Genomic DNA, 21431 nt, shown 5'->3' with positions numbered 1-21431 from the left:
TTGTGGATGCGTGAATTCGCTAATTTTCGTCGATAAACTTAAAAAGATTGACTACATTTTTCACCTTATAACTGATATACGGCCTCAAATTTGGAAAGAGTCTTCGAAAATTGGACTCCAGATTTAACTTCCGAGAAGCCCACTTTTTGCTTAAATATTTGAACTGTTCAAGGGTTTTTAAATGTAAATGAAAATCAATAGATCACTTTTAATATCAAAACTGCAACTGTACAGTACATTTCTTCCTTATTTTTAAATTTAAATTTCCAAAACAAGGCTGAAAATTCCATTTCACTACTTTTCATTCATTCAATATTCACTTCACAGTTTCCTTTCAATTTTCTTCCATAGTCTATCAGTCTTTGAATACATTCATAAAAATGTGCACCCAGTTCCGCTTTTGTATTATTGAGCATCACTTTACTCTTATGCACAATACAGGAAGGGCGTAAAGTTCTGGGCGTTTTTAGTTTTGTTTCACTCTGTTCAAGCAAAACAATGGTGAGCTATAATAGCTTCTACAGATTCTTCTTTGCTGTTGTAGGCTATTCATAACTCCGCCAATGATGTCATCGTCATCGAATATTATAATTTATAATTTCGTTACACAAGCTTCTTAAATTGTATCCTATCATTCATTTATAGGATGAGTGGACATACATATGTATACAAGTGCTTTTGTCCTTATACAATTATCCTACTCACCACTTTCTTATTATTTAATTATTTTCTTTTATAAATTGGTGCTTATATGGATTGGTAGCTTTTTAATTAAATATGAGAGACTTAGAAGAAGTATTGTACATGGTAACTTTTGTATCCACTACCCAAAATCTATGGGTTTAGTAGCACTTTAAAAGAACTTATACACATAGAAGAAAGTGACGTTAGTTACTACCCCAAGAACGCTCAGACCGATTTCTACAATTTTTAACACTTCGCACAGGTCTCTGGTTAAGCATTTTGTACTGGGCTATTTCAAAACGATCATGGTAGATGACGTTTACGTTGAGACAATTTTATCTGTCACACATTCAAAACGAACATTATTCAAATGCTACCAATCGCAATCGCAAAAAAATATCAACGGTTTCTTTCTTAATATTTTAATAAGAATGTTCATTATATTTTATTCAAGCCCATGATATCTTCGGTCTTCATAACTAGTTTTAAAATACAGTGTTATTCACGTGTATATGTATGATAGCCCATGAAAAAAGATTTAAAACTTGTCTTAAATTTACTTAGTACAAAAGTTAAATAAAGCAGGTTTTCATGTTTGGCTTAAATTGTTAATCATACTGGTCGATTTGGGGCTTATGCGAGGTTGGGTGTATAGAAAATTTTATTTTCATTTAAAAAAAATCTTTGATTACATTCTACAGGGATACCGCTGTTTGGTAAAATGAAGGCCAAGTTTATCTTACTTATCAACAAAATTGTATGAATTTATTTTTAAGCAACTTATTTGTCTCCCAGCAGTTTTTTAATCTGTTATACAATTCTATTGAAAAGAGTTGAGAAATTACGAATCCTTTGACATTCAAATTAGTTAAAATACTAATCAACACTAAACATTCGGAAGCACAATTAGCTCATGAATGATTTTGTTTTTTCATATTCGTATATTTTTAATACATTTTCTGCTTTCCATCAGAAAATAATTATCCAGATCCTTGTGCAGCTTTCTCCTTTTTATTAATGTATTCATGCACATTCATATTACAATGTGGCTTTAAAAATCAGTTTTTATTGTATTTATTATTTTACATTAAGACACAAATGATTATAACATTTCACGCTTTTCCAAAATGTGTTGAAGTGCAACATTGTTTCTTGATATGGAGAATACAAAGCTGGTTTTGGGTTTGATACTCGTCACATCTCAATCATTATTTCCTGTAAGCAAACAAATATTAATATAGGTATGTTATTTTTCCAAGCAAATTTTGCCAGCCGAACTTACCCATACAAAAATTCTTTGCTTTGAGTAACATTCAGGACCGTATAATAAATTGCTTTTCATCTGTATTTTCAAATTGCCCAGTGATTCCATCTCTCCAAGAGTTGGTGCATTATTTTGATATCCACAATATCATTCGATTGTCAAAAAAGTCTGGTTTATATTTTTCGCAGTTATAATTCATAACAGAATCACTGTATTTATTTGAACCGGTGGTGTTGCTGTCATTACATAAAATTGAACGTTTGCTGCTTTCAGAAAATCAAAGAAAAATAAAATAAATTACTGATTAATGATGTTTGAAATAAAATAATTTGTAATAATTACTATTAATATCATTTCGTAGATTTCTGTCTAATTACATTGTCTTATTTATTCGAGCAATTTTTCTGAACAACTAAATTTTCACTGGGGTCTGTATTTTATTTTATAGCTTATCTATATACACCAAGCGTTATTCAACTCCTTTCTCAATTAGCGAACTTAAGGCAATATTTTCGAGTTTGGTGCTTTGAATTCGAATTGCTATCATTTTTTACTTTTTGAATACCTTTGTTTAACAATGGCAAAACTGTTTTTTCTCTAACAATCTGTAGGTCCCGTTTGGTTTATTGTCATACGATACATTATTAAGACTGGGGACACGCGCCCTATTTTTATACACCAATGCACACGTGGCCTACTTTGTTAGACCATTTAATAATGTTAATAATTTTTTATTTTAAAAAGATATAAATGAAATATATATTTTTGCGAAATGTTTAATTAGCTTTAAACAATAATAAAAATATATATTATTTATGAATTTTAGGTCGGAGTGTAAAGTATTTCGCGTAGGCCACGCGTGCACTCCAGTATTAATATACAAGCCCTTATACCGTAATTGATCAGATTTCTAAATCATGCAAGTAAAAATCACATTTCTCACTATGTGGTAAATAAACAAAATGTTCATATTTGGGGTTCTGAGAATCCTCAAGTATTTTAAGCGAGGTAATTACATATTCAAAAAGTCACTGTTTGGTGCGATCTTTGATCCGGAGGTGTAATTGGACCTTACTTTTTCGGTGCGACGGCTGTCACCGTCATTTCGGAGCGTTATGGTCATATGATAACCGACTTTATTGCCTTCTATTGAAGAATAACGACTTGGAGAATATGAGGTTTCAACAAGATGGTGCCACATGCCACACAACTCGAGTGAATATGGCTTAGATGCAAGTGACATTTGCTGGCAGCTTAATATCTCATCATATTAATATCAACTGGCTATCAAGACCACGCGATTTGACAGCGCTAGACGGGTAAGCCTTTGACTCTTGGGCACTTACATATTCGTCAAGTTATAGCTCAGATACAGACAAATATGTGCAAAAAGCAGTCGAAAATTACCTCAAGAGAATCGACGCTTGAAGCAATTCGCGTGGTGGTCATGTAAATGTGTTTTTACGTTATGAGTCATGATCTTAGACAAGACATAAAACGTACCTCATGGACATCTCACTACGGAAACAAAAGTCATATTTTCGCAAATGATTAGGTTTTATCTTAGAGGAAACAGGTGAAAAAAGACTAGTTCGCATGAACTTGCTATTATTTCCAAAACCTCTGTTTACAAATATAAACTATTAATAACTTTTATTTTAAAATTTAAAAATTTTACCAAAAAAAAAATTCTTGATTTTGTATTTTTTTTTTTTGAAAATTTTGGACGGTTATTTTTAAACTTATTTTGTAAATGCACAATAAATTTCCCAATTAAAATATAAAGATGTTTTTAGTATGCTGTGTCTTTTTAATATACATTTTATATTTAAATTTAATTTTTTTAAATCGGAAAAGTAAAATTTGGCATTTTTGATCATCAAATATTATTATGACGGTATAAGAGCTTTGATTAAATATTGTGCAAATTTAAAAACAAACTAACGGTTCCTTCTGGATTAATACAAAAATATTTGTTTTTCATTGACACAAACCAAATTAAGAAAGAAAAACATTTCAGGGAAAATTTAATACATTTTTAGCTACATACATATATTGTAAAATGTATCCCTCCCAAAATGATATTTTGTTACGTATAATACAAAATAGGGACATTTATAGTTAAAGTAGAAAATTTTGTAGGAAGTGAGATCAAATTGCTATGATTCTTCTAAATAGCAATTTAAACCAACTTGCTAACAGATTTTTTATTTTAACTTCCTTTCTATTTCGATATTTTGAAATCAGTTCAGGTTTTCAAGATTCATGTCCATTTATTCCTTACTATGCGGCTTACAAAAATACGTAAGTTGTATTATGTTTTGCAAATATTACAAACAATATAAAAGGAGAATTAAGCCTTAAAGAAGGATTTTTGTTGAAAACAAAAGTCTGCGTCATACAACTACTGACTCTTGATAGTCCACATAAACACCAACAAAATCCAAGGTTTTCAGATCATAGTTTGAACCAACGCTATCACCCGTAATATAAAATATACACATACATTTTTTCTTACATTTCGCCATGGAACAAGCTTCTAATCTTTTCCGCAGCTAACTAAACACAGTGACATTGGTGCCGTCTCCAAATGATAAAGTGGTTGTAAACATGATTCGCATCACCCACACAAACTTCACACGCGTCGATCTTTTTCGTCGAACCAATCTTTAGGTCACAGTCAAATTGCTGAAAAAAATAAGAAGAATAATCTATATGTACAACTACACAAGAAAACATAAACGAGAAAATTGAGAACATAAATATAAAATCGGAATAAATATCGAAAAATTATGAAGGATAACACTTCAAAAAGGAAAAAAAAGTTGTGTTGAAGATTCTAAAGAAAACAAAGCTGAAAAACATTTTGAATAAATAAAGCGTTTTCGGTAAGTATTTTTTTGATGTTTTGCTTTCCCAATCATCGATTTTATCGTCAGTCAAGAGGGGTAACAAATAATTTATCACAATATACATATATGTTGACTCAAAAATTGTTTCTCTGCCGAATATGAAATAGGTATAAAATGGAAGTAAACAGAAACGAACTAAGGAAACAACAAACTAAGCCCCAGCATAATAATCCTCTTCTCCATGTTGGGCGCCATTTTTTGACGAGAGTAACTTTGTTTTTCCCGGAGAACATACTGTCATTGTTTAAATTCCTGTTCGATGTAATGAATAACTTTGGCCAAATTATTTGACAAATTGTGGTTTGATTTATGCGACTCATTGTGCACCAGCCGTAAACGCTATATGCCTAAAGTCATGGATTTACCTTTTGGCACAGGTATAGCTACAAAACGATTGATATGTAGGTACTATTGATTTTCCAGATTGGTTTGTATAACCGGGGGTGGTAGCTAATATTTTTGTTTGTTTTGATTTTTCTGTACATGTTTCGCAAGTTCTACAAAAACAAAGGGAACTTTTGTGAATACTCCTCGAAATAAATGAGACCTAATCACGACATCGTTTTTGTTTTATTTTTGAAGGAATGTTACGAAAAACTAAACTTGTTTTGTTTTCTGTTTTTACCTTGTTTTAAACACAGACATATTTTTGTGTTCAGCATTGTTGTGTAAAACCTTTAAGGGGTTACGAAGTTTGAAAAATTTGGAAGATGTTAACGATTGTATTCGATTTAGATGACTATCCAAACAAGGATTTGAATTAAAATTTCCGGAGGGGTTTTTGTTTAAGTTTGTAAGATTTTGTTAAACAAAAAAATATGTAGCGACACATAAGGGAAGTACCTATAAGACTTAATAATTAGTTAAATAGTTTGCAATTAGTTAGTAGCTTTCTTTCAATTAATATTTTTGTGTTGTTTTTTAATTATTTATGAGACATTGGTAATACAAGGAACGTTTTCTGGGATTAGAATTTAAGAAAGTAACACGTGGAAAAGTTCAGATTGACTGTTCTTTTTAACCCCATATTACTTTATTACGTGTAAGTTTTTCATGAGCGATAGTTAACTATAACTCGTTGCTTTATATATCTTCCTTCTGTTTAGAATGCAGAGCCTTCGTGAAGTAAATATTATCTGTGTCATTGTTAAATTGTCATTTACATAACACACTTTATCCATTAAGTTTTTAAGAGAATTGATATTTAAAAACCAACAAACAAAAAAAATATAATTTTGTTCTCACTTACCTGACAATGTTTTTGCCTGAATACTGCACAATGATGGGTCTACCACGATATCTAGAAATTAATTATCTAGAAAGTAAAAATCTCGAATATGAAAATCTCGAAAACAAAAATCTAGATTGGAAAAAATATCGAAAACAAAAATCTAGAAAATAAAATCTCGAAATGCCAAAATCTAGAAAAATAAAATCTCGAATGCAAAAATCCAGAATGTATGTTTGAATTTTTGAGGCAATGTTCAAAATTCGCGCGAATTTTAAACATTGCCTCAAAAATTCAAACATACATTCTGGATAACTTACTGCTTCTTAACAAACTTAAAGTTGACAAGTAAAGTCATCAATCATACAACTGCACATTGCTACACAAATGCACCTTTCTTATTGTTTGCAAACATTTTTTTCTTGCTCAGAAAATAAAATATTGGGTAAACTGATGTATTTGTGTTTTATTGACTTTTAACTGTTAAAAATACAACAAAAAAAATTTCGAATTTATATTTTTTTTCGAGATTTTTTTCTAGATAGAGTCTTTCGAGATTTTTGTTAATTCTGGATTTTTGTGGATTCAAGATTTTATCGTTCTAGATAATTTTTTTTTATTTTCGAGATTTTCGGCATTCGAGATTTTTGGCATTCTAGATTTCGTCATGATCCCCACAATGATACTAACTAAAGCATAGTGTTCTGCCTCATCTGCAACACCGACATCAATCTCTTTTGCAAAGAAACGTCATTAGAAAGATGTTCAGGTCTTGCCCCCGTATTCCGTTGTCCACTTATGCTGTTGGCACACTGAAGCCCTCGGAATTCCTGCTGTTCTGGACATGGTTGCATGGGGATCATTACGAAAACTAGAATGCCAAAAATCTCGAATGCCAAAAATCTCTAAAATAAAAAAAATTATCAAGAACGCAAAAATCTCGAATCCACAAAAATCCAGAATTAACAAAAATCTCGAAAGACTCTATCTAGAAAAAAATCTCGAAAAAAATATAAATTCGAGATTTTTTTTGTATTTTTAACAGTTAAAAGTCAATAGTACACAAATACATCAGTTTACCTAGTATTTTATTTTCTGAGCAAGAAACAAAATTTTTGCAAACAATAAGAAAGGTGCATTTCTGTAGCAATGTGCAATTGTATGATTGATAACTTTACTTGTCAACTTTAAGTTTGTTAAGGAGAAGTAAGTTATGCCTCAAAAATTCAAACATATCGAGATTTTATTTTCTAGATTTTTGTTTTCGAGATTTTTTCCATTCTAGATTTTTGTTTTCGAGATTTTCATATTCGAGATTTTTACTTTCTAGATAATTAATTTCTAGATATCGTGGTAGACCCGGTTGCATGACATACAATAACACATTCCAAAACGGGTATATATGTTTTGTAGGGCAACACCGCAATTCGGCCACCCGCCGAACTGCCACATTTGACACGCTTTTACATTTTTTTATTCGGGAAAGATCGTTAACTGGAATGAAAAAAGAAAGCATAGTTATGAATTCTTTTTTTTTTATAAAACTAGAAATTGTAACATTTTAGAAAACTGGGAAAGATCTAGAAGCAATGGTAATTTGGTTTATATTTTTTCCAAAACCAAAGCCTTGTCTCTGAGTAACATTCGAGATTGACCCCCAACAATTTAAAAACTTTAACGAAAAACGCTAAGAATTTCAAATACTTACACTACTATTTATAAATATTAAGAAATTTATAATAAGGTACCCTGAAGAAGGAATCTTGGAATCTCTCCTGGTAATGGTTTTGTATTTTTGTTATTTTAAAGCTTAGTCTTTCCAAAAGAAAATTTTAAAAATCTTAAAAGCAAACAAAAATGTATTCACTTCACTCTCCATTCTTTCCATGGCATAATTGCACCTACGAACTGGGTAGGAACAGTTACAAAAGAATCATCTAAATATTATTGCTTCTCCATGTAAAATATACCTTACCTCACGTAAAACATTTAAATAAGTGATTCATGTCAATTGCTTCTTGTTGCTAATGCTACAATAAAAACACATTAACAATTCACCAAAAGTAAATGCGTGCTTCTTCAAACTGCAGGTCACCAAGTTGACCGGGTCCTTGAGTTTGGTTCCTTAAGAATATATGACCGACAGAAAAGGACAAGCACAGAGACAAAAATCAATTCACAGTCAAGGTAGCAGTTTCTTTTCTCAGAACCCCATCCATCCCCCATCATCATCATCACAAAGAAGCGTAGTAAGGATGTAAAAAGGGTGGCATGAGACATTATGAATCTGAATAGTGTGATGACTTTTTTCTTTTTTTTCCGGTGGTTGTTTACTTTTTCTATTCTACTTAAATATCCATTAAAGGACTTTCATTTTATCGGTACACCATGTATCAAACAAAAATAGACATTTTTCGCAATCCCCGCATACCTAACCTTAATTATTTATTTATGAGATGAAACCGTTTCAATAATTCAACTTTAAAAGTAAAGCCATTGAATTGAAAGTCCTTCCTAAGAAATATGTAGAAAATAGAGGAAGAAGTAGAACAAAATACCTTTGACGAGGGATGAAACCGGGTTTGACATTATTTTGTCATTGATCAATGTGATTCGCAGTGTACGTAAACGATTACCAGACAAAAAGGTCTGAGAAGGCCTCGTGGATGTCAGTCATCACATTATAGTACCTTCCAATTTGACTCCTCACTTCGCCACGCTCAAGTAACTGAAGTTGAAGCTTAAGTTCTACGACAGAAAACGGATGTAAATCTAAATCTCGTTCCGCCACAACCGATCCAACATTTATAAACTGTCAGTCTTTATCCACGTCTTTGTCTAAGTCCTTACGAAAGAAAAAACTCTTGGGAATATCTCTGCACAGCTATATAATGGCTGACTGGTTATGGTAATTTTATTTTTATACTCATCCCTCGCTATTTGTGGCAATACGCATCGATTTTGATTTCAAACTTATCTTTTCCTGTTGTGAAAGCTTATTGATCGGAAATGTAAATGTTATGAATTTATTATCTAATTTATCTAACCGTGATACTCATACTAAGATTTTAATGTTGATAAAATTATATGCTTTATATTTTCGAACCTCTATTTAGCAGAGGAATAGGGTTGCCTCTATTTCCTTGGACTTAAACTTTGTTTTAGAACTATGATACAAAAGATGAGATAAATAGTGGAGGTTCTATATTGTCCTTAGTGTTTATAGATCCCTGCCATTTGTTATGGTTCTCAATTATTGTGTTAATTGTTTTTCATCTTGAATTTGAGCTTCATTAGCTTTCGTGAATATTTATTAATGGAGCACTTTTGCGAGTAAGTCCTTCAGCCCTCGTGTTCGATTTTTTCTCGAATGGGAAACAAACTTTTGCAAATATTTAATTTTGTAAATAACACTTTTAGGATGAGAAAATTAGTAAACTCTAGAGTTTCGCGAATAGCGATAAAATTAAATAGGAATTTCTTTTAGTATAGTGTTTAGACTGCCCGATGATGATTGTTATTGGACCTCTTCTTCCAGGTATCGCTTAATAATGGGAAACATGTCACTTTGAAAAGAAAGACCTTGAATCTTAATAGGGTTAAGTTAATAAAACTAATGGATTCATTTTGTATTAGATATTTTAGTGGACTTTGTTGTGTCAGTTTTAATCATTTTCTTTTCAAGTCCAAGAAAATAGGTTAAAATAAACGAATAAATTTTGTGGTCAGGAAAAGAGGACAATTGACTGCCTTACGTGATTAATAGCAAAAGGTCAAAACCAAAATGACTTAAGAGTATTTCGTTGTTTTTTTTTTCGAATTGAGAAATGCAAAGTGGTAAATTGCTGTGACCACATTTACACTTTATACATATAATTCTGATGTCACTTTTATTACTTATTCAGTTTTTTTTAAACCACTTTTTCACATCAACTTTTTAAAGTATATTTAAATTAACCTTACTGTTAAGTGAAGACACATTTTTCAAAACTATAAAAACATGAAATTCAATGTTACTTAAAACTTATTCCCTACTTGTGCTCACATCTTTAGAATTACTAAAAAGAAAATCATTTTTAACAAATTTTTGAAATTCCAACTATTGTGGTGCTAAATTGAAAATGATGTGCATTAAGATTGTCACTAACTCAAATGGCTACAACGTGATGATAAATAAGGAACAACCCCAATTTTTATCTGCCATCAAATTACTTCACCGAGATACCAAGAAAGAAGGTTAATTACAATCGACAAGAACTTCTGTCTTTACAAAATATCCTTCTAATCCTACATCAACAACAAGAAAATCTGCAACAGTTCTTATGAGGGTCAAGTTTATACCCTTTCAATCAATTTGGTCTAGAATAAATAATTTACCAACACACAAAACAAAATTTGTCTTAATGTTTGTTTGTATAGAAAAAAAACTTTCTTCACACTTTGGCAATCCTTTACGAGCATAACGAACACAAATCTAAATTAATTGTAATCTTTGCTCATTATTTTTGGCCAAATGATTAATCTTCTTGGGTTTATTCCCACAGCTTTAATGGAATTAGAGTAAAGCTTATTTTATCCAGCGCCTCATCACCAACAAGTTAGCTAAAGGATTATGTTAATTTCGGAGGTTTCGAATGAACAAATTAACTTTCTGCATAACTTACAATTTAAAAGTTTTCTACACCCATAATATGTATATGCTTTTGATATTAATTCATCATCTTGAAATATTAATTCCACCTTTCAGTAGACTGACTCAAGATGAAAATTCCAAGAAAATATCAAATCTTTATGGGTTTGTATGTTTGATATAAAATTTGACATCAGGCACTCACATCCTCCATTAATATAATTGTTTTTTTAATTGGAATCCTCCACTAAATGTCTGGTTTTCTTTTTCCTTGAATAGATTATGCAACTTTAATCCGATTACATGTTGCATTGGAACACTAAAAACTTAGACATTCAGGCTTTCAAGGATAAAAAAGAAAATAAGGATAATTCTTTTTTCAACATTAAAACTTGGTCCTGTATCTGTAAATAATTAGTATGCTTTTGCTGGTTATATCATGCGACATAAGTTCTCCAACCTCGAGTGTTTTCGTACTTCTGCTGGTGCTGTTAACTATGTATCTTTGTATACACTATAGGTATAAACTCAAGCAATCAGCCTGAAGTACCATTAGGTATACCATTGGCATTGGTCTGGCTTTCTCTGCGGAGTTCTGACCACGGGCCAGGTTATATCAAGCCACAAGTCCAATTCAGAACTGTATATTTCTTCTATTTCTCTTCTGTAAAACCACAAGAACAAACCAATCGAGTATGAGAGAAGTGCATTACAGTAATATTTATTTAGGAGGGCTCCTTGTGTATGTATTTGTTTGTCCTCTTCGCCATTTATCTAATCACAGACAAATACCCACCGTTCCCATATTACAGGACTGTGCCTAAAATGAGATAAAAACAACATATATGTATGCATAAACACCTCTACATACAACAAATTAATTAACACTGAACCAATTTCGGACATTCCGTCGAGTATCGTAGGATAAGTTGCTTGATACAAGTGGATCTTAAAAATCGCTTAAAGAATAATTGAAGATGTATGGATAAAGGGTGATTGAAAAAACTTTGTAGAAATTTCAATTTTAAATTAAATTAATTTTTCAAGGTCAAAACTGTGCATAAGCACCCGTGGCATGATGGTTAGTACGTTGGACTGTCATGCCAGAGAGGTCTTGGGTTCGATCCCTTCCTATGCCATCTACATTTTTTTCAAGGGTACTGCCTCTTGCGATTAATTAATAAATTCTCCAAGAGTAATTCTTGTCATGAAAAGTGCTTTCTCAAATTTGGCGTTCGGATTTGGCTTTAAAGCTGTAGGTCCTCTCCATCTCTGACAACAGTACTCGCACAAAGGAATGGTTGAGAGTTTTTGAGTCACTAGGCCCTAGATCTAAACGGATTGTTGCGCACCCAATTTATTTTGTATGCTACTTTCTTGACTTTACTTATACAATTTCGGTTGATTGATTATTCTACTTACGCAGGCATAAATCTGAAATATATTAAATAGATTTTTAGATCGGATGCTTCTTTATTTACAAATACAGTAACAATATAGTTTAAAATTTTAAGATTTTGGAATTATAAATATAAATTTACAAATACTTTCAGACGCCAAAAATTCAGAGTTCCCAATCAACTATTATGTTTTAATTCTATTATGTTGTAATTTAATAATTAACAGCTTGTTAAATTGAACAAATTGCAGTACACAATTTCTATTTTTAACTTCTCAAAAGAAGGTATTGTAATCGCTTCCAAATTGTCGAATTAAAAATGTTAACATTTCTTGCTATTTCCAGGTCTCTAAAATGGTTGTAGAAAAATCTAATCTGTATTGTTGTATATATGAAAACAATATTTTACAAAAATCTTGCGAACAACAAAGATAATGATATCAAAGTTGTTTTATGATATAAGAAACATTGTTTCTATTTTTAGGTAAGTTTTTAGAAAAGTTCAATCGACAATTTTTTTAATTTCGAATTTTGTATCTCGTACAAAATATTGTTATCAAAATTTGTAACAATTTTAGAAAAATGACAGTTGGTTACGGAGTTGGTCGCATCTCAGCCTCTTTTTATTTATTTGTTTGTAACCTTGAGTTTAAAACCATTAAATTGTCTATACTTTCTTCAATCGAGGCCGTTAGCTCAAATGCCAAATATTAAATACTTCTAACCTAGTTAGATTTTAATTTTGTTTAAGCTTTGTTTCAAAAATAAAACCTTTAATGCGGCATTAGAAACATTCTTTTCCAATGTTTTACCTTGAAAAAACTTTTTTTGTTTCAGTCCATCGATGGACACCCTGTCTTGGGAAAGGACAATCGAATACACAAAGGAGATGACCAACAGCGTCCGATTACAGGACATGTTATATATGTACGAGTAAGTTTATATTTTATAAGGATTGTTAATCCACTCGACTGAGTTCATAGAATGCATTATTCATAGTAAACATTGCTGTTGTGGGCAATATACAGTGTTGCTTCTGCTGTAAACGCCATTGGCAGTCTGCTGAAATGTTGTTTAGGTATAGTTCGGTAAACGACTATATTTGAGTAACATATATGGTGGGATATAAGGATATACAGTATACACCTAAATGTGCACGTGGATCTTATGTGTCTCCAAAGAATTTAGTTTTTTGCAACTCAGGCAGAGTTTGTAATATTTGTTCTTCTTGAAGCTGTGTGCCTTTCCTGCAAACTTAACTCCAATGTCAAATTGAAAACACCCTATTTTATCTTCACTCTAAGTTTACTAGCTTATACTAGTATAATCACCTATTCCGATTTTCTAGATTTCATTTCTCTTTTTTTTATTCTCTATCATTCGGTCGAAAGGAGAAAACATAATGAAATCAAAAAGTGTAGCAACTGCGGATGGGCATAAGGTAATTAAATTAATAATATGAACGTTCCCAGGAAGTTGATAACCAATTAAAATTTTGCATTAAAAAAATAACAAACACTGAAATAAGACACTTTGACATAATATACGCAATTTTTATATCAAAAACAAACAAAACAAAATTATTTAAATTAAATAACTTAAATATTCTTAATAAGGTACTCCTTCGACAAAAATGTCTGTGACCGTCCGCGCTTTTCTTGAGGCTACACCATCTGCAAACAAAGCCTCACTTAATTAAAAACGAGAGTCAAGAAGAAAAGTAACAAAAAAATTGAATATACGGGGGTGGAATCGGCTAAGGTGATTGTTGACTATCAATTTTTTGATAGTCAAATTGACTATCATTTTCATTCCGTCTGTGTAAGATGATTCAACTCAATTCAATTCGATTGAACAATTTCAGATTCAAATTGTCAAAATTCGTTGTTGCCTTGGTGAAATTTTAAATTGATTCTTATAAAATATCTAAATAAAAGTTTCAAATTGGCTGATTTTGAATAAAATTCTTACTTTTCTTGCTTTTTTTCGAATGTCGTAAGCTTTGTCGGTCACAGGAATGTGTTTTTTAAAAGAAACAAAGTGTACTAAGAAAATTTTCCAGTTGTTTGTGTAAGCGTCTGGTAGCTCTATTCGGAATAAACAAATTTGTTTGAAAACGACTATCACATTTTTTTGTGATAGCTTTTTAGGTATCAATTTGACTATCACCTTATGTAGATCAAATTCGATCATTTTGATTGTCATTTATCAACAATCACCTTAGCCGATTCCACCCCAGGGTTTTTCAACAGGGACGCTACAAAAGTAGAGCGACAGGAACAGCAAACAACGCCATAATTCTTGTCGCTCTTTTGACATTTCTCTTCAATGAGGTTTGCCATTTCATGATGGAGCGATATACGATCCAACAAGTGGTTAAATCCACAGACTCAGTACAAAATGTTCCCTTGCCAGTGAGACAAAGAAGTGCCCGTAGTGTCGAAAATAGTGCTGCCGCTGAGGCTTCAGTTGCAGAAAGCCCCAATGTGTCTCTCACGCGTCGTTCTCAAGCTGTGAACATTTCGGTGATGTCGTTGTGGCGAATTCCGCCAAATGATCTTCGCCTACATCCTAACATGAATAAATTGACGCAAGAACTGAAGCTGCATGACCATCAGAAACGTCGTATGTTCATGAATTAGGCTGAGCAACAACTTGAAAATGATTCGGATTTTCATCGAAAAATAATCTTCTGTGAATGGGAATTGCTACCGTTCAATGATAACCGAATATTTTTGGCGCCAATTAGATGATATAGACCTGGAGGACATTTGGTTCCAAAAGCCACACAGCGAATGTCACAATCAATTTATTGGAAACCAAGTTTGGAGAACTTGTCTCACGAAATGGTCCAGCTGCTTGGTATCCTCAGCCGTGCGATTTTACGCCGTTAGACTATTTCCTGTGAGGATACTTCAAGTCTATTGTCTATGCCAACAAGCAAGAGACGATTGATGAACTTCGTACGAATATCGAACGTGAAAATGCAGCAGTACCGGTCGATTTATGCTTGAGAACCGTCGAAGATTGGGTTCAGCGTCTGGACTTCTGCAAGCGCGCCCGTGGTGGCCACCCAAATGAAATCGAGTTCCATAATGGCATCGAACGTTCTTTCAAATTAATACAAAATTTCATTGATATTCAAAACCATTTTTGTGTTATTTAAAAAAAACTTCTGTAGCGCTCTTATTGAAAACCCCCATAATTAACAACTTCTTCACTAGAGACGAAAAAACACCCCTCTGTTGAAGCGAAAAAAGTCTGTGTTTCAAATCTGTTAGTTAATTGTCTGATAGACATTTACTATCACTTGATTCAACTTCATTTCTCTTTTATATGAAGTTTTTTGACCATTTTTATATAAAACAAAATTTCGTTTCGATCTGACTGATGGGTAGACAACAATATCGAAAAACTGTGTTCTTGATTATTTTGATGGTATGGGATGTGAGCTAATGGATTACAGAAGAGTAAGGAAGGGGGATATCCATTTGGTTTGCAGAATATTTCATTCATCTGTGCACGTACCGTACATATATTGGAAAAACAGTGTTGAAGCCAATTTTATAGTCCATTCAATTGCCATAAAAGCTTTCACATTAAAAATTGATGGGAATGTAAGTAAATTCATTGATTTTCTTCCCACCTTTTATATTCGGTGAATGTGTAGTGTATGCGCTTTGTTGTGTCCTTTCTGGCTTGTTGGTACTTTGTGCACTGTGCCGTTGGGTTTCACAAAATTAACATGGACTCAAAAAAAAAAAAATAAGCTACTCTGGGTTGCAGTCGAAAAATTCAGATAAACTTAAAGACATAACTTAAACAAAAACTGAAACAAACAAATTTTTGTGTAATAGTGACTTCGATGCTTTTGGGGTGTTTTTTCTTTAAATATTTTATCCTTCATGATGTGCAATGAGCTTAATTTTATAACATGTGATGCAGGTTTTACATACTCTCTGACAAAGTTATTAGTTTCGTATGCTAATATTTAGACAAGTATGTATGTATGTATGTATGTAGCTTTTTACATATTGAGTAAATATACGAAGTTTCAAATGTTTTGAGAATAAACTATACAGGCTGACAGTGGAAACTAGCCCTAGAGTGTTATTTAACCAAACTAGAAACTACTAAAAAAGCCATGACAACCAACTAATATTTTGTCCATGAGATGAATTTTATACTTTTGTTTAACTCTAATAAAAAGAACTAAAAACAATCCACCCCGAGTATATCTAAAAGTTTGCTTTGTTTTTAGGTTTACTGTTTTTTCAATGAATTTATTGTTTATGAGGTTGCTAGAACATACACATCGATCCTACCCACCTGCAAAATATCTAAATCTGTTCAGTACAGTGTTTGCGAACTAGTGCTTTTTCGGTAAACTTTTGTATATTTTTTGTTTGCAACTTACCAATAGGGTTGCTGCCCAGACGCTGAGGGTTTTCGGTCTATAATATTTATCTGCATGTTTGGAGAATCATGGTTTATTCTGAAATCATACACAAAAAAAAAAAACAATGAAATGAATAGAAATTTTAAGCGAGGAGCAGTTGTGGGTTATTTATGGAATGAAAAAATGAACAAAATTAAAGTTTTTGTTTTGTTTTTAAAACTATTGTAAATTAGTTTCAGTAGAAGTTGTTTAGATTAAATACTCAATAATCCTTCTATTTTGTGTCTTTTAAACTTCCAGTTAGGTAACAATCGGTGTAACAATATGTTTAAGTTGATACTTATTAAATAATGCAACAGAAATAGAGAAATGTAAACAATAGCTTAGTTTTTTAAACGCAAAATCGTTACTGATTATTAATTTTTGAGTCCTAAGCATAAGTTTAATTTTAAATAGTTTTAATTCAATTTAATAGTTTATGATTTAAATGAAATTATAATTCAAATGTAATTTAGTTATTTCAATTATGACAAAAAATGTAGAAAATGTAATACATGAATTTGACTTTAACTTGACATTGACTTAATTTTTTAAATTTGACTTTCTTCTAACTTTGCTTGGCCTTACTTTTCAGAATCTCAGTTCATTACGTTAAGTTTTATCTCTATAGTATAGTCAGTTCGTTTATTATGAATATTCGAAATGGAATGATTTGTAAATACTTTTGAATCAAATATTGTAAATATTTAATGTTTCAATGTAAGATGTTTTATGAGTTAGGAAATTTAATCATCCCATACTACCAGGGTTGTTGCGGATGTACAAATTTTGACATCCACGGAAGCGGATGCGGGTTTTTGAGACTCACATCATTTTAAAATTGATTAAATAAAAACAATTTTAAGTCCGTAAATAAAGGAAAATTGTATTGATTATTTTTGCGTTTAATAATTAAATTTAAAAATGTGTTATATTTAATAAAAAGCAAGGTTGTAGCCTTCGCAAACTGTAATCTGTTTCTGAGTGGATCGTGTATTAATCCAGCTCCACTAAATAGTAGTTTGCTGGGAACACTGGCTGATGGAGGTGATAAATACCTCAGCGAAACTTTGTTGAGTCTTTTAAAGTCTGTTTGAGGGACTTTCCACCAATTAAGAGGATTTTTAGTCTTTTTTATTTCGGTAACATGCTAACTCCCTTTGGAGAAGTGTTTCGGGACTAGCGTTATCAGATTTTCCCTTACCTTCGTCTTTTGTTAGTGAATCTAGCATGATTGCCTTATCGCTTCTGAAGCAAGCCTCGTAACTTAAACCGGACGTTCCTGGTTACGAATGTAAAGTCTCATCCATTTTCTTCCCTCTTGTGTTGTTTGCATTTGGTGACAACGTAGGAGAACTGGTGCTTAATGGATCATTTATCATCTTTAGAATTACATCTTTTATTCTTTCCTTGGTGATGGGTCCTTAAATCTGGGACCATTGCATATGACTTGTTGTTGCTTTTGTCGTCGCCTATTTAGGACCGAGATTTTTGAATTTAGAATTTTTACTAAGGGTGAAAGGGTCGTTTTTATTGATCATGATATAGTATGTTGTGCCTCGTAACTTAAACCGGACGTTCCTGGTTACGAATGTAAAGTCTCATCCATTTTCTTCCCTCTTGTGTTGTTTGCATTTGGTGACAACGTAGGAGAACTGGTGCTTAATGGATCATTTATCATCTTTAGAATTACATCTTTTATTCTTTCCTTGGTGATGGGTCCTTAAATCTGGGACCATTGCATATGACTTGTTGTTGCTTTTGTCGTCGCCTATTTAGGACCGAGATTTTTGAATTTAGAATTTTTACTAAGGGTGAAAGGGTCGTTTTTATTGATCATGATATAGTATGTTGTGCTGTTGGTATTTTTTGAATTTAAAAAAAAGCGTTAAAAAACATGTTGGAATTATTGCGAATAATCCGCAATGGCGGATGCGGATGCGAATATTCGCAACATCCCTACTTCCTACATACATTAACTTGAAACGATAATACATTTTCTTGGCTTAGGTGAATGCAATGACCATAAATAAAAAGTAATCCTCGTTCTAAATGTGTCTAAGTCTCGAAATGAAATCAAACTTATAGGTACGAACAACAAAGTAGGTTTATCCTTATGCGTAGTGCTTAATATTGTTCTTAGTGTGTAACACCCGTCTATCATTTCTTCTACACCTGTTTATATTCTTTGTTTATTTTTGTGTTTTATTACAAGTTGAATGAAAAAATAAAGTAATTTATAAATATTTTCATTTGCAGACCCATGTCAAGTTTTGGAGTGTGTACAAAATTAAGGTGAGTACAAACATTGATTCAAAGCGTTCCACATTTCATACATCCCCTTACTTACATTTTTGTTTACAATTTACACGCTTCATGGTGTTAAGTTTAATGCCTTGTAAACTAACCTTTCGTTTCCTATGTGAAAAATACAAATTAAAAAAACGAATCTGTCATAAGTACATCCTTTTAGAATTCCTAAATAAGCTGAAATATGATAATCAAACACAAATAGGGCTTTCGCACTTTAAGAATAAATAAGAACAAAAAGACAAATAAAGGCTTGAAGTTGAAGCACCTGATACTGAAGACACGTGTGCTACGTATGTTTTATTATTTTAGCGCCCCTACAGTGATTTCATAAATTAAATCACATCGTCTTATTTTCCTAATTTAGATAAATTTAAAGAACTCAGCTATCTACATATGTAAAACGTGAAAACATTCCGCAAAGACTAAAATGTTTTTTTTACTTATAAATTTAGAGAATTCTAACTTTTTCATTTTAACCTTTGGGATTAAAATGTTAACAATTTTGAAAATGTATGTAAAAGAAGTTATTTTTAAAGTTTGTAATATCGTCATCTTAATAACTTGAAACAAATATCTTAAGACCATTTTAACCTAAGAACATTTATCCCTGTTCCTTTGAAATCCTTATCAAAATATGCCTCTAGTAATAAAATAATGTTTTAATGAAAAACATAAATGGCACATTTTTAACCTTGTCCTTGTCGTTCTAGTGACTTAACCGATATTTTTCTATTGAAAAATAATGACATCTCAAATTGCTTGGAAATCATCATTTTAGTGCAAAAATTAATACGAAACTGGCTGTAGAATGTCCACAAAACTGATGGACCTAAATAGGTAAATTTCATATTAATTAATTTCCACAATTAACTAAGTTAAATAATTTGCAAAAGTATATTTGCCAAAAATAAATATTATCATCATGACGTATTTTAGGCGACATTGTCACATCAAGAATACTATATGCTAGCTTGTTGTGAAGGCCACTTCTGTAAAGTTTTCAGTATTAGTTTTATATCTTCTGTTTCTCTTTGGAATGACGGGCTCTAGATGAATGGTTATTTGCTAGTCCTTGATATAAAGTTTCGTATGCTGATGAAGATTTATAATTTCCCACTTCTATCACACAGTGATGCATTTATTAAGGAATCTGTTTGTATGAGCATAACCCTTGCTTTTAAAGCTTAAAAGTCAGTTGTCTTTTGATTTATTGTTGAAAATTATGAGCACGATTCAGGGACTTTGTGTTCCACACCTTTATAAATAGCGTGAAGCAACAACTAACATTAATTCCAGCAGCGTCAATATATCTTTATATTTAACGAGGAACTAAAGTGAAGCTAAAGGAGGAAACAAGACAAGAAGAGTAAGGAAACTTCTAGGTAAACACTTGACTTAGCATACCAAACCATTTAAACAAGTCCTACTCGCACCATCACACACCGTTCCTAAGAGCCTTTTCTGAGAGTATAAAACAAAACTTACAGACGCCATCAGTGTCGAGAATGACAACGAACTACAAGTATAAATAGTTGAGAAGGATGTCTCTGAGAGAGAATATTGTCTTTTGATGTTCCTTGTTGTCATCCTCAATCTCAACCCCCAAAAATAATGTGGAAGGGGTTTAATGTTCGCACTGTAAAGTGATACATTACTTGTATATATTTCAAACTATATCATGGTAAAATGTGATGCTCTGATGGAGCGCTCTTAATTTATTATGAAGTTTTTGTAGACATTGTACTTATATTGGTTACTTTTACGAAGGAGACTTTGGTGTGTACAGAGTTTACCTGCCCCAACTTCCATATTGATGTCATTATAATAATTTTGACAATGGGGCTTTGTGGTATTTAATTAACGGGTTATGCTTTTCTGGTTCAAGTGAAAATTTATTTCAAATTTTGGTCGTTGTAAGTAAGCAGAAGGCATAAAAGAGGATGAACAGGACAGGTTGTTTACCTTCATAGAAATCCTTTGTTCTTCTGCCTAAAAAATACAAAATTCTGAGTAAAATTTATTGGTCAAAGCAACATGAAAGCTTAATTTTATTACAGTCTGTATAAAATAATTTGATTATCAAGAATAAAAAGAAATTAGGGTGCTATGGATAGAATATATTTCTAGTATTTTCTTTTAATGAGCCAAATTATCATTTTAAGGAATTCGAAAAGAATACAATCAGTAATATAAGTTTGATCTGTTTTCTGTCGAGATATTCGTTATGATCATATTCCAGTGGACATAATTTTAAATCTTAACAGTTCTTAAAAATAAAAGTGGTAAACGATTCGTTCGCTTGACTGTATGTCTGATAAGTAATAAGACGACTCAGTCAAAACTTGAAAATTAAGGTCTTAAACAGTTTCGCTTTGAGGGTTTTTTAATTTTTTTTTAAATCTCACAGTATTAATTAAATCATATATAATATTAATTTATCATTAAACTGAAGAAAAACTGGAAGTATAATTTCACTCAAATGAGAAATTACGAAAAATGTTTATTGCCAGAAAACATTTCCGAAAATTATATTAACTAAATATTTAATTGAGAATACACACGA

At 31.7% G+C, this 21431-nt stretch overlaps 1 long non-coding RNA gene across 1 annotated transcript; it reads right to left on the bottom strand.

Moving 5' to 3' along the window:
• Positions 1-1730: 1730 nt before the first annotated feature.
• Positions 1731-6144, bottom strand: LOC129943408 (uncharacterized). The gene is made up of 4 exons (XR_008781239.1): positions 6110-6144; positions 4467-4636; positions 1967-2211; positions 1731-1899 (listed from the first exon to the last, which is right to left on the bottom strand). It is a non-coding gene; the product is annotated as an uncharacterized LOC129943408 (long non-coding RNA).
• Positions 6145-21431: the final 15287 nt, after the last annotated feature.

The sequence above is a fragment of the Eupeodes corollae genome, chromosome 1 (genome assembly GCF_945859685.1).
Source record: "Eupeodes corollae chromosome 1, idEupCoro1.1, whole genome shotgun sequence".
Taxonomy (NCBI): domain Eukaryota; kingdom Metazoa; phylum Arthropoda; class Insecta; order Diptera; family Syrphidae; genus Eupeodes; species Eupeodes corollae.
The sequence above is the reverse complement of the archived record's forward strand: the minus strand, read 5'-3'. Positions and strand labels throughout refer to the sequence as shown.